Source organism: Nicotiana tabacum, chromosome 11, assembly GCF_000715075.1.
Source record: "Nicotiana tabacum cultivar K326 chromosome 11, ASM71507v2, whole genome shotgun sequence".
NCBI lineage: Eukaryota > Viridiplantae > Streptophyta > Magnoliopsida > Solanales > Solanaceae > Nicotiana > Nicotiana tabacum.
Window position 1 is genome coordinate 181,279,618 of NC_134090.1, and position 11,725 is coordinate 181,291,342.

Here is an 11,725-nt window from a genome sequence, read left to right on the forward strand (position 1 = left end):
AAGAAAATATAAACGAGGTAATATTATTATATAAAAAAGTAAGGTAAAGAATAAAATAGGATTATTTAATAATAAAAGGGTGCAAGATGAGAGAAAAAAGAAAACGACGTGATTACACCAAATCGCTCGTTCCATAAAGTGACACTTTTCATCGTTACATAACGAATGATTTAAACGATACGATACAACAAAATTTAAGTAACAATCAAAATAAATATTATATTTAAAGTAATAATACTATACAATACAAACACATCCAAACAAGCTATTAAAATCGCAATATTAGAATACCACTTATAAATCACAATAGTGTAATGCAGCTTATAAGAGGGTATTTGGCTAAGTTTATAAGCAGGTCAAACTGGCTTATAAGCACTTTTTGGCTTATTTACGCGTTTGGTAAAATTAAAAGTGTTTATAAGTTAAGTGTTTATAAGCCAAAAATAAACCAAAAGCCATAAGTTAGTCTCTCCCGACTTATCAAATTTCAGCTTATAACCACTTTAAATTTAACCAAAATATTTACTATTTTATCCATAAAATATTCTTTTTAAAAAAAAAAACTCTTTATACCTAGTTCTTATTTTTTAAATCAACACCTAATACTTCACATTAAATCGTGAATGCGACTTATAAATCGCCCTGCTACTTCACATTAATTGCTTTGCAAGTTGGCGTTGCCTCCGGTCGCCGGCGGTTGCCATAATCGGAAGATTCACATTTAAAAATTCTTCTATACTGTCTTTTCTTATTCTGGTTGATGTCCCACTTCCAACCGAGAGGTTGTGAGTTCGAGTCTCCCTTGTTGATGATGTCTCCTTTTAGTATTATGGATTTGAGAACTCCATAGATAACCATATTGGTTATGAATTCGAGATCAAAATATCCGCCGCCGTGGATGAGTGGTGGACATGGCAGTGGCGGTCGGAGCATGCATCCTAATGCTAACCCTATCTTTCAACAGAGAAATCATCAGCAGAGACGTTCAGCGCCATATCAGTAGCAGTATTTTCAGAACCAGCAAACACAGCTGACGGAAGGCAGAGTTCCTTCACTCTTTTTTTTCCTTCCTTTTTGACGAAATTATAGATTTTTTATCAATTCATAAATTTTATTAATGATTGGAGGAAAACATGTCTTTATAGAAGAATTATACCAAAAAGTAGAAGACATACAAAGTTATATAGACCTCTAGTAGTCTAGTGTTAGACAAATTATTGAATACTGGATTGACGACAATTCTAAATGGAGTGATATAGACAGTAAGGATGTATAACCCAAACAAGTTTGGAATCGAGGCGTAGCTGTAGCCTGTATTTTTTTTTTTTCCTTTTTTGGTGTCTTTGGTTCTTATGGTATATATTGTTCATATTGAAAGTTGTCGGACGAGTATAAGATTGAGCTGAATTATCATGGACTTGTTGTTGGTTGAGAACTAGTAATAACTAGATTAAATATGTTAAGTTAGAATTGAATCATCGATTATTGGAGAATAGTTGAATTGGCATTTTAGTGGGTGTCAATGTTTTGTATAGCTGAACGACTTCTCTTGCTAAATCTTTTTAAGTTAGTTTGAGTTGCTTGTAAGAATCTTCTAGCTGGATAGCAAAGTTTCTGGTTCTCAAGATATTAGCGCGACGTTTAGGGCCTTAAACTGCTTTTCCAAGATGTCTATATACACGTCTTGACCTGTACCAGCATTCATTTTAGTTTGTTGATTAATAACAAATAATATGCTTTTCGGTAGGGCTCGCTTTTGAGCTCCATTGAAGTAGGTTCAAACTGAAATCTAGTTGGGCTTGAGAACTGCACTTTCATGTTGAGGTAAATTTGAGCCATGACTATGAGTTCAATCTCAAATGAGTTAACTGCATTTCATTCCTTTCCTTTCATATGAAGCACTAATAGTCCTCCATGTTTAAAATATTGGACTTTTATTCCCCTGCCTAACCTTTGTTTAAATTTTAATCTATTGTAATATTCAGACGTACATTTTTAAATTTAATACACATTTTAATAGTCAGTTGTTTTATTCTGATTCAGATGTTCTTATTCAACGGAAAGTACAAGTAACCAACTCTATAACCGAAGCCAAGAGACAAGAAACTAACAACCATATAACCACAAGAAATACATTGGAAACTCCGTATGCTTTAACTATTTGTTGTTGCCCTTTGCTTGAACTTCCGTTCGATGCTGACTTGTATTATGTTGGAATTACTGTCATCTTGGTAAGCTTAGATGGTTCCCAATTCTCAAGTGAATATATCCAGCAATAAACAGTCCAACAAAGCTCTGTTAATTGCAGAAAAGAACTAACTCCAGTAATTCTTGATTGAATCACCAACCAATATCATATGGCAAGTTTGGAGGTACTATATTTCCCCCCTTTTTTACTATCAATTACATATACTTCACAAGGTGGTTTAATTTATCGCTAAATTTACTATATTGTTTTAATTGCAGACTGTAATCATGATTGGATACTCCTTTTGTTAGATAAGTTATATGTCTAATTCCGTTGGCTTACTTATCCAAGAAAATATATTACTTTTGGGTTATTATTGTTGTATGATCTTGGACAATTCTCACCTCATAAGCTAGCTTTTAGGGTTGAGTTAGGTCCAAGGTCCATTTCTTATTAGTTATCTTTGCATTTGAGAGGGTTGGACAGCTATAGGCTATAGCCATAGGAAGAAAGAAGTTCAAAGGAGGAGTAAAGGATTTGTTGATTTCATAGATTGATCATAGGTATGAGAGTTATAGCAGGTCACAGCCTTTTATGACTGATGGTAGCTTTATGTTTTCAATCAAGAAGGATGTTTATTAAGAATTAATGAACATTGTGCTATATCTACACAAACTTCTATGTGTTGGAACCCTTTTTAGCTGCTTGCTTGTAGTCTTTTACATGTGATGGAGTTCTATGAATGTGGATTACTTGAAGGTTGCTGGATACTTATTTCCTTATCTCGATTTTAGAAGTAATTTAAGCAGTGTTCTGATATTCTGAAGCTGCATTCTATTGTGCCAAGGAGGTACAAAAGTCCACAGTTGAACATCTCTCTTCTCAGCCAAAATTAAGTGGACCCTTCGCTTTACCTTGACCTTTCTGATTGAAAGTAGCTTAAAGGGTCCTCCAAAATATATGAATGTGCCGGAGTGGGATATACATCTACACCAGACACTATATTTTTTTGCTTAACATTAGTTGGAGAAAGGTGTGCTTATTTGGGGTAACAACAGTTTTCTAGTGCTAATGTCTTCTCTTTTGAGTAGTGGCAGGTTTATATTAAAGACTTTGGTGCGCCTGGCTCCTGCCTGTAGACTTTGTTAAAAATAGCACTACAACGGAAATTCCTATAATTCATTTTCTTTCACACAACTAAAAGCAGGCATCTTCTTCTGTTACCAGTGCTTCACAAGTTCCTCGATGGAACTATGATGTCTTCCTAAGTTTTAGGGGTGAAGATACCCGCAAAACGTTTGTAAGTCACTTATACCATGCTTTGAAAATCAGTGGAATTCACACATTTCTGGATGATAAAAGAGTAGAGCATGGGACTTCAATCCCACAAGAACTTGATAAAGCTATTGAAGAGTCTCAAGTGGCCGTTATCATTTTGTCAAAGAATTTTGCTTCATCTTCGTGGTGCTTAATGGAATTACTGAAAATCATGGAATGCAAGAAGCAACATGGACAAATTGTCATCCCAGTTTTTTATCATGTGGATCCATCAGAAGTTCGACATCAAAAGGGGAGCTTTGCTAAAGTCTTAGCTGAACACGAATCAAAATATAAGGATGATGATGGAATAGAAAAGGTGCGAAGATGGCGAAATTCTCTGAATGAAGTGGCCACTATAAAGGGTCCCGATGTCTGCAATAACTGTGATGGGTAAGTTAAGTATACATAGTGCTTCTATGAAATCTAAAGATGGAATTTACTATAATAATCCATTATGACTTTAGCTGATAACTATCCTCTCAATTGATTAACAGGCTGAAAATGGGTTAAGAATCAAAACTAAATCAACTCATTGTATGTAGAAACACAAATAAAAGAAAAGGCGAAAATCAGTTTAGTGCCTCATTTTTAGTTTATTTTGATGATCGGACATATTGATAAATAAGGCGGGCCTTCAAGTTTTTGATCTATGTGATTACTCCTTTTACATATTCACTTTCAATCAAGCAAATTTTATCTGTTTCTATGACCTTGTCATCATTGCAGGATTGAATCAGAAATCATTTTGCAGATTGTTGACAAAATTTCGTCCAGCTTACGCAATGCTGTTTTGTCCTCTAGAAAAGATATTGTGGGAATAGATACTCACCTCGAGCAAGTAAAATCCATGCTAGAGATGGAAACTGACGGTGTTCGAATGATTGGGATCTGTGGCATGGGAAGAATAGGCAAGACAGCAATTGTAAGGGTCGTTTTTGACGAACTTTCCGATCAATTTGATGTTGTTTGTTTCCTTGCGGATATTAAGGAAAATGAAACAAGATATCAAATACATTCTCTGCAAAATACCCTGCTTTCTAAATTGTTGAGAAACAAAGATGATTACGTCAATAATAAGGATGAGGGAAAGCACATGATAGCGGTAGACTCCGTTCTAAAAAGGTTCTAATTGTCCTTGATGATGTTGATCATGGGGACCATTTGGATTACTTAGCTGGAGATCATGGTTGGTTTGGTAAAGGCAGTAGAATTATCGTTACAAGTAGAAACAATCATTTGCTTGGTAAGACTGATGCCATATATGAGATAACTACACTTGCTAACCGTGATGCTATTCAATTGTTCAATCAACATGCTTTCAAGAAAGAAGTTCCTGATAAGTGTTACGAGAAGCTCATATTGGAGGTAGTAAGTCTTGCTAAAGGCCTTCCTATAGCACTCAAAGTTTGGGGTTCTTACTTGCATAAGAGAAGCATAATTGAGTGGAGAATTGCTGCAAAACAGATGAAGAATGATTTCAGTTTCGAAATTTTTAAAAAGCTGAAAATAAGTTATGATGGACTGGAGCCCATAGAGCAAGAGATATTTCTAGATATAGCATGTTTCCTACGAGGATACGAGAAACATTATGTTGAAGAAATCGTCAAGAGCTGTCACTTTGGTTCTACTCTTGGTTTGAGTGTCTTAATTGAAAAATCGCTTGTGTTTATCTCTAAAGAAGGTAGAATTGATATGCATGATTTGATACAAGAAATGGGCAGATATGTAGTGACCATGCAAAAGGATCCTGCAAAGCGAAGTAGACTATGGCTCAAAGAAGATTTTGTGGAACTGATGAATAACAACATGGTAAGTAAGCTAAATAATGCTCAAAAATTATACTAATTTTTCTCTCATATTCGAAGATATATTGGATATATTCAAATTCCAAATCCTTCCCAGTCTTGCATACATGGATCTGGTTTTGTTTAAATTTTTGAATCACGTCACTTGTGTATGTTAGTCGACAGAAAGCAAAATGAACTACCTGATGCAGCAAATACATTTTCATACTTTTTTGAAGCTTGAACCTCAAGTTTCCACATTTTCTATTTACCCTGTTTCATTCTTCAAGTCAAATTTCTATTTGCATAAATTGGTACATAACTTCTTAATATAGAGTTCGCTCCGTCACTGAAATTCTAAAAAGTTTACAAATTGACATAATATTTTAAGTAGAAAAGTACTCCCCCTGTGGTCATCTTGTAAGATCGTATTTGACTTGACTTAAATTTAAGATGTTATAGTAATCTATGTATTTCATTAGTAATAGTATAAAAGATGTTAAAGTAATGGTTGAAAGCTAGAATGATAGAAAAAACCATTGCCTCAAAGTTTAAAATTTGAATACTTGAAATAAATTTAATCCCTTGAAATTGTGAAATTTTGCATACAAATAGAGTTGTCTATATCACAAATGAAAGGACTTTATATATATGTAGAGAGAGAGTCAAGATGTAGCTTTTTAGGAACGAATTCATCTGCACCCTATATGTATATATGTGTGTGTATGTGAAAGTTCACTAAATTTGAACAAGTATTAGATCAAAACCCATGATTTTAGAAGTACAATGGATTAAGCTCTAAGAACCTTAAAGGTTGAACCAATCCAGCTTAAATCATGTTTAACACTGTGAGGAGTAAGGAAACTAAAGTAACCATATTTGGGATGATCTTATACTGCATTTTCAATTATCCACTGTAGACAAATATTAATGATCTTGTTTACCAGGGTAGCGAGACAATGGAAGCAATCTGGATCAACTGTACCACGGACCATTCAATCAATAGCAAAGCGGCTCTGAAAAATATGAAGAGGCTTAGGATATTACACATTCTGACACGTGGTAAGCCTATCAAATTTCATGATGGATCCATTGAGTACCTGTCAAACAATTTGCGTTGGTTTTGCTGGGATGTCTACCCTTTAAAGTCATTGCCAGCTAAATTTGAACCCAAAAGGCTTGTTCATCTGGCACTTCCGCGTAGTTCATTGCATCAATTATGGATGGAGAAAAAGGTAGTATAGTTGAATATTATTTCCTTCCTGTTATCTCTATATCTAACAATCACTATCTTTCAGTGATGAATAAAAACCATTGACTTTCTCACATTTGCTTAACATAATTTCTACTTTGACATGTCCAAATTTATGATGCATGACAACGCCAAATCATGGCTCCCCCTCATTATAAGCTCAGTTTTCCATATTTTTGTGAACAGTATTTGACAGATTTAAAGTCCCTCGATCTTTCCATGAGTACAAGCTTAATGCACGCACCAGATTTCACAGGGATGCCAAATTTGGAGATTTTGAGACTGTCAGGATGTGCATATCTCGAAGAGGTTCACCATTCCCTTGGATATTGCAAAAAGCTCATCATGTTAGATTTTTCTTGGTGTACAAGACTTGAGAGGCTTCCAAGTATTTTTCACACGGGATCTCTTAAATATCTGAACTTAAGACACTGCAATCATTTGGAAAATTGTCCAGAAATCCCCCAAAGCATGAATTGCTTGTCAGAATTAGATATGAGCGGAACAGGGATAACAAAACTACCATCATTTATTAGATACCTAAGTGCCCTTACCGAGTTAGACTTGTTTTCCAATGTTTTGGTAACTCTTCCAAGCAACATTTGTAGGTTGAAAAATTTGAAGTCTCTATGTCTTGTGAAATGCTCAGAACTTAAAAGCTTGCCAGAAGAGATAGGGGATTTAGAAAGCTTAGAGAAACTTGATGCTAGATGTACTAGAATTTCACGACCTCCTTCTTCTATCACACGCTTGAACAAACTTAAATCCTTGATGTTTGGAGCCATCGTCAATGAACAACTCTACGGAGAAGAGTCCTTTATCTTTCCTTCAGTGGCTCAAGGATTATTGTCGTTGGAAATTCTGTCTCTCACTTACTGCAATATAGTAGACGGAGGACTTCCGGAAGACATTGGATCTTTATCTTCTTTGGTAGAATTGCATCTCAACGGAAATAATTTTGATTATCTGCCTCAAAGCATAACCCAACTCTGTTGCCTTCGACATTTGGGCTTGCTACACTGCAAGAGGCTTAAAGAGATCCCAAAACTTCCACCAAATTGTAGAAGACCCAGTGTTTACCATTCCACATACTATCAGGATTACCCCCCAGTATGGTTCATTCATGGGAAAAATGGTTGAACCTCATATAATATTTGGGTCCCTTAGATTATTATGACGAGTCAGAAATTCTAATCAAGAAACGTGGTTCAGAAAAGAAATGTTGGAATTGAGGAACCTGCCAAATATATTTCATGGCGTCGAGAATTTTATTGGAACCTTTTGCTAGTTTAGGGCATATACACATTTATGCCAAATGGGAAAAAACCAGAGTATTATGGGCATCTTGAGGTATCTTCTGCTCAATAAGTATATCTTTTGGTGCATACGGAAGAGATTGAGCTTTAAAAATAGCAGAAAATGATACAAAATCAACAGAAATTTCCATTGAGAAACAGAAGTCAAACTTGAAGGCATCATGCAGATAATTGGGGCTGTATGTAATTGCTGATGACTACTTACCCCGAGTAGATAATGATCTGCTGAATATTCGTGGTAGCTCTAGCTGTAGTTGGATGAGTCTATGCTCTGAGAATTAGCAGCAACAAGCAGAGGAGCTCAAACTTACTATTTAATCACAGTACAATGCATGTAATATGTAAGAACTAACAGATTCAGGTGTTTAGTACGTACTTTTTCCCTCTTCATTTCTGTAAAAAGGACTTACCTCTTGCCAATGGACATCATGTATCAAACTTTACTCAAGCATGATGTAGGTGCATCCGACTTTGAGATTTATCATGGATTTTGAAATGCACAGTTACTTTATTACAAAGGATTCTCAAATTAAGTTCTGTTTTATAAGCTTGTAGCATTTATGTGTTGTAGATGTTTTATGTGAACACTTAGGGCAGTCCGGTGCACTAAGTTCCCGCTATGCGCGGGGTACGGGAATGACCGGACCACAAGGGTCTATTGTGCGCAGCCTTGCCTTGCATTTCTGCAAGAGGATGTTTCCACGGCTTGAACCCGTGACCTCCTGGTCATATGACAACAACTTTACGAGTTACGCCAAAGCTCCCTCTTTTTATGTGTGAACAATTATACGAGCCAAAACTCTTACACATTTCTCTGCTGTTTTTCTCCAACTTCAGTAGACCGATAGATTACTAAATTCCAGTTGTTTTCTATATGTGACTTCTATGTTTCTGATTGTCAATGAAGTCTACCTAAAAAGCAGTGGAGTTTGTTGGAACTACAGCTGAAAGCTTGACTACAAGCTTCCTTGATAGTTTTGATGGAAGTAAGCAAGTGACATCTCTAAGTAGTTAACTGCTCATTTTGATCTAATAGATGGAAGAAAGAATTAAGGAGGTTAGGCAACATGGTCGATTGAAGCCGCTGCTAAGTGCAGATAAACCAATGTATGACTATCTTGAGGTTCACGAGTTCGAGCTGTGGCAACAACCACTAAATGCTTGCATTAGGGTAAATTGTGTACATCACATCTCTTAGAATATAACTGTTCCTCGGACCCTGTGTGCACGGGGAATACTTTGTGCACCGGACCCTTTTTAAATTCTTTCCCCACCATCCATATGGTGTTCAAAGAACCTACTATTTTGAAAGAATCACACTTGAGTGTTCTTTAATTTTTCAAACTTTAATTTTGAGCCTACGGTTTAAACTTGTAGTAAACTGATAGTTAAGTTCTTGCAAAAGATATCATTTCGAAAAGATTAACCTATTGTGGTGAAAGTACATGATGGAGTTATGAACGGTATATACTTGGGAGAAATTCAAAAATAGCCAGATTTACAAGTGGTCAATCAAAAATAGCCACAGTTTCAAAAGTAATCAAAATTTAGCCACTTTTTATGTAAAGATAATTGTGAACGAAAACACTGTTCAAAATCCTGAAAAATACTCCAGCATAATATACTGAAGTTCCAGTATAATATACCGGTCCAGCATAATATACTGGAGTTTGGAGTACCGGCGCTCCAGTCTCCAGTATATTATACTGGAGCCGGCAAAGTATACCGGTCCAACATAATATGCTGGAAGTTCATACACAGGTGCACCGAACTCCAGTATATTATGCTGGACCGGTCTCTGTTGCAGCAAAATAGCGGCTATTTTTCAATGACTTGGCAAACACTGACTATTTTTGAATGACCACTCCGAAAATTGGCTAAACCGTGCTATTTTAACTATATACTTTGAATGACATCTCATTAATAAAAAACTTAAACCCACCCGCCTACGGGATAGAATGCAAAACACAAAGCCCAAAACGCCATTGTAACTTGCGACCTAATTGTCACGACCCAAATCCTCCCTCCGTTAGATGTCGTGACGACGCCTAGTCTCTACGACTAGGTGAGCCTAACATCACAGAATAATAAAATGAAACATAAATTCGGCAACTAACTATAATAGATATTCCAATAAACGATAGAGATGCCGCTCGGCATATACAATAACCAACTCTCAATATACACAAAAACTCTCCCAAGACTCGTACTATAAGTCACAAGCTTCTAGGATTCATCTAACTATGATGGCTCCGATCTGATGACCTCGAGATAAATCGGCCTAGCGTAGCTATCCGCCCGGTCAACCATTGTACGACTTTCACATATTTTACTACGGTGGTTTCCTCGATGGATTTGATTTTATTGGGGTTGATCTTGATACCCCTCTTCGTCACCATGAAGCCCAAGAACTTGCCCAAGCCGACTCTAAAAGCGCATTTGTCGGGGTTGAGTTTCATGTTGTACTTTCTTAACTAGCATGTCATCAATATAAACTTCCATGGATTTGCCTATTGATAAGTTGGTATTTTACCAACTTATCTTGTCTTTAAACCTATACTTTTGCTATGTTTGAGTGATAAAAAATCGTGTATTTAATGTCATTTACTTCTATTTTACAGGTTGTATGTGATTTAGAAGTAATGGTGAAGAAACCAAGTGAAAACAAGTCAAAAGGAGCTAAAATATACAAAATGGAGCCTGCCAGTGATTTGCTCTTCGTGAATGCGTAGGTACCACGCGAACGCGAAGAAGCAGGAAAGCTACCTTCGCGAACGCGAAGCACACTACGGGAACACGATGCATGATTGACCAAACCATCGCAAACGCGAAGGTCCAAACGCGAACGCGATGCATGGTTACCCAAACCTTCGCGAACACGAAGGTCCAAACGCGAACGCGGAGAATGATTCTAGCAAACCTTCGCGAACGCAAAGGTGTTATCGCGAACGCGATGAAGAAACTGGCGTGAAAACTGGGCAGTTCTAGAATTTCACATTTTTTGACTCCAAACCCTTTAATACCCAATTCAACTCATTTGTACGGGATCTTTGGCATATTTTCAGTTCTTAGGGCTTGAGAGAACAAGGTTGGAAGCTAGGGCTTTGCACACACACTTTAGTTTTGAAGATTTGATGCTTGTGGTTAAGATTTTCTTACCCATTTATGTTGCTTTCTTCATTTCCTTGCTTTGTATTGTATATCTAAGTGTGTAGTATTTTATCCAACACTTGAATCTTGTTTATGGAAATATTCTTGTTTAAAGTGTGGATTAAATACCTTGTTGTGATTATGTATTGAATGAACACTAGTATAAGTAGTGAACCGGGTAATCTAAGGTTTTGGGTGAACCCGTTGTGGATGAACTTGTTGTTATATTTATATAGTTTTGAGTTGGTTGTTAATCTCTATTTGTTCAACTACGTTTTGATTTTGGTTAGTTGAAAGGATCCTCAATTAGCCGTGCCTATTTATTATGTATCTGCTTGAAAGAGAGTGTATATTTAGGTAATTGTTTGAACAACATCACTCTCGGAGTATAGGCGAGAGTCATAACCGACGGTTTAGAGGTTGGAGTAGAGATAACGATACCTCGGGTGCGATCTAAGTGAACTGTAATGCGAATCTAGCTAGCGCAGCTTGAGAGAGTGCGTCTAGTAAATTATCATAATTACTTGAGAGAGAGTTATGATAGCTGGAGAGTTCATGATCGATAGAGACAACTAAATCATAGCTATAAGAAACATACGACTAAGGAAATCAACAACGGGGGGGGGGGGGGTTAATTAACGTAAACTAGCTCATATTTGTAAAGTCATGAAATACATTAGATCGTTACTCGAGTGTAATCCCGATGCAACCATAC

General features: G+C 36.4%; 1 pseudogene; it reads left to right on the top strand.

Annotated features, from left to right (window-relative positions):
• The first annotated feature begins 629 nt into the window (after window positions 1-629).
• Window positions 630-8,378, top strand: LOC107815025 (TMV resistance protein N-like; annotated as a pseudogene).
• Window positions 8,379-11,725: the final 3,347 nt, after the last annotated feature.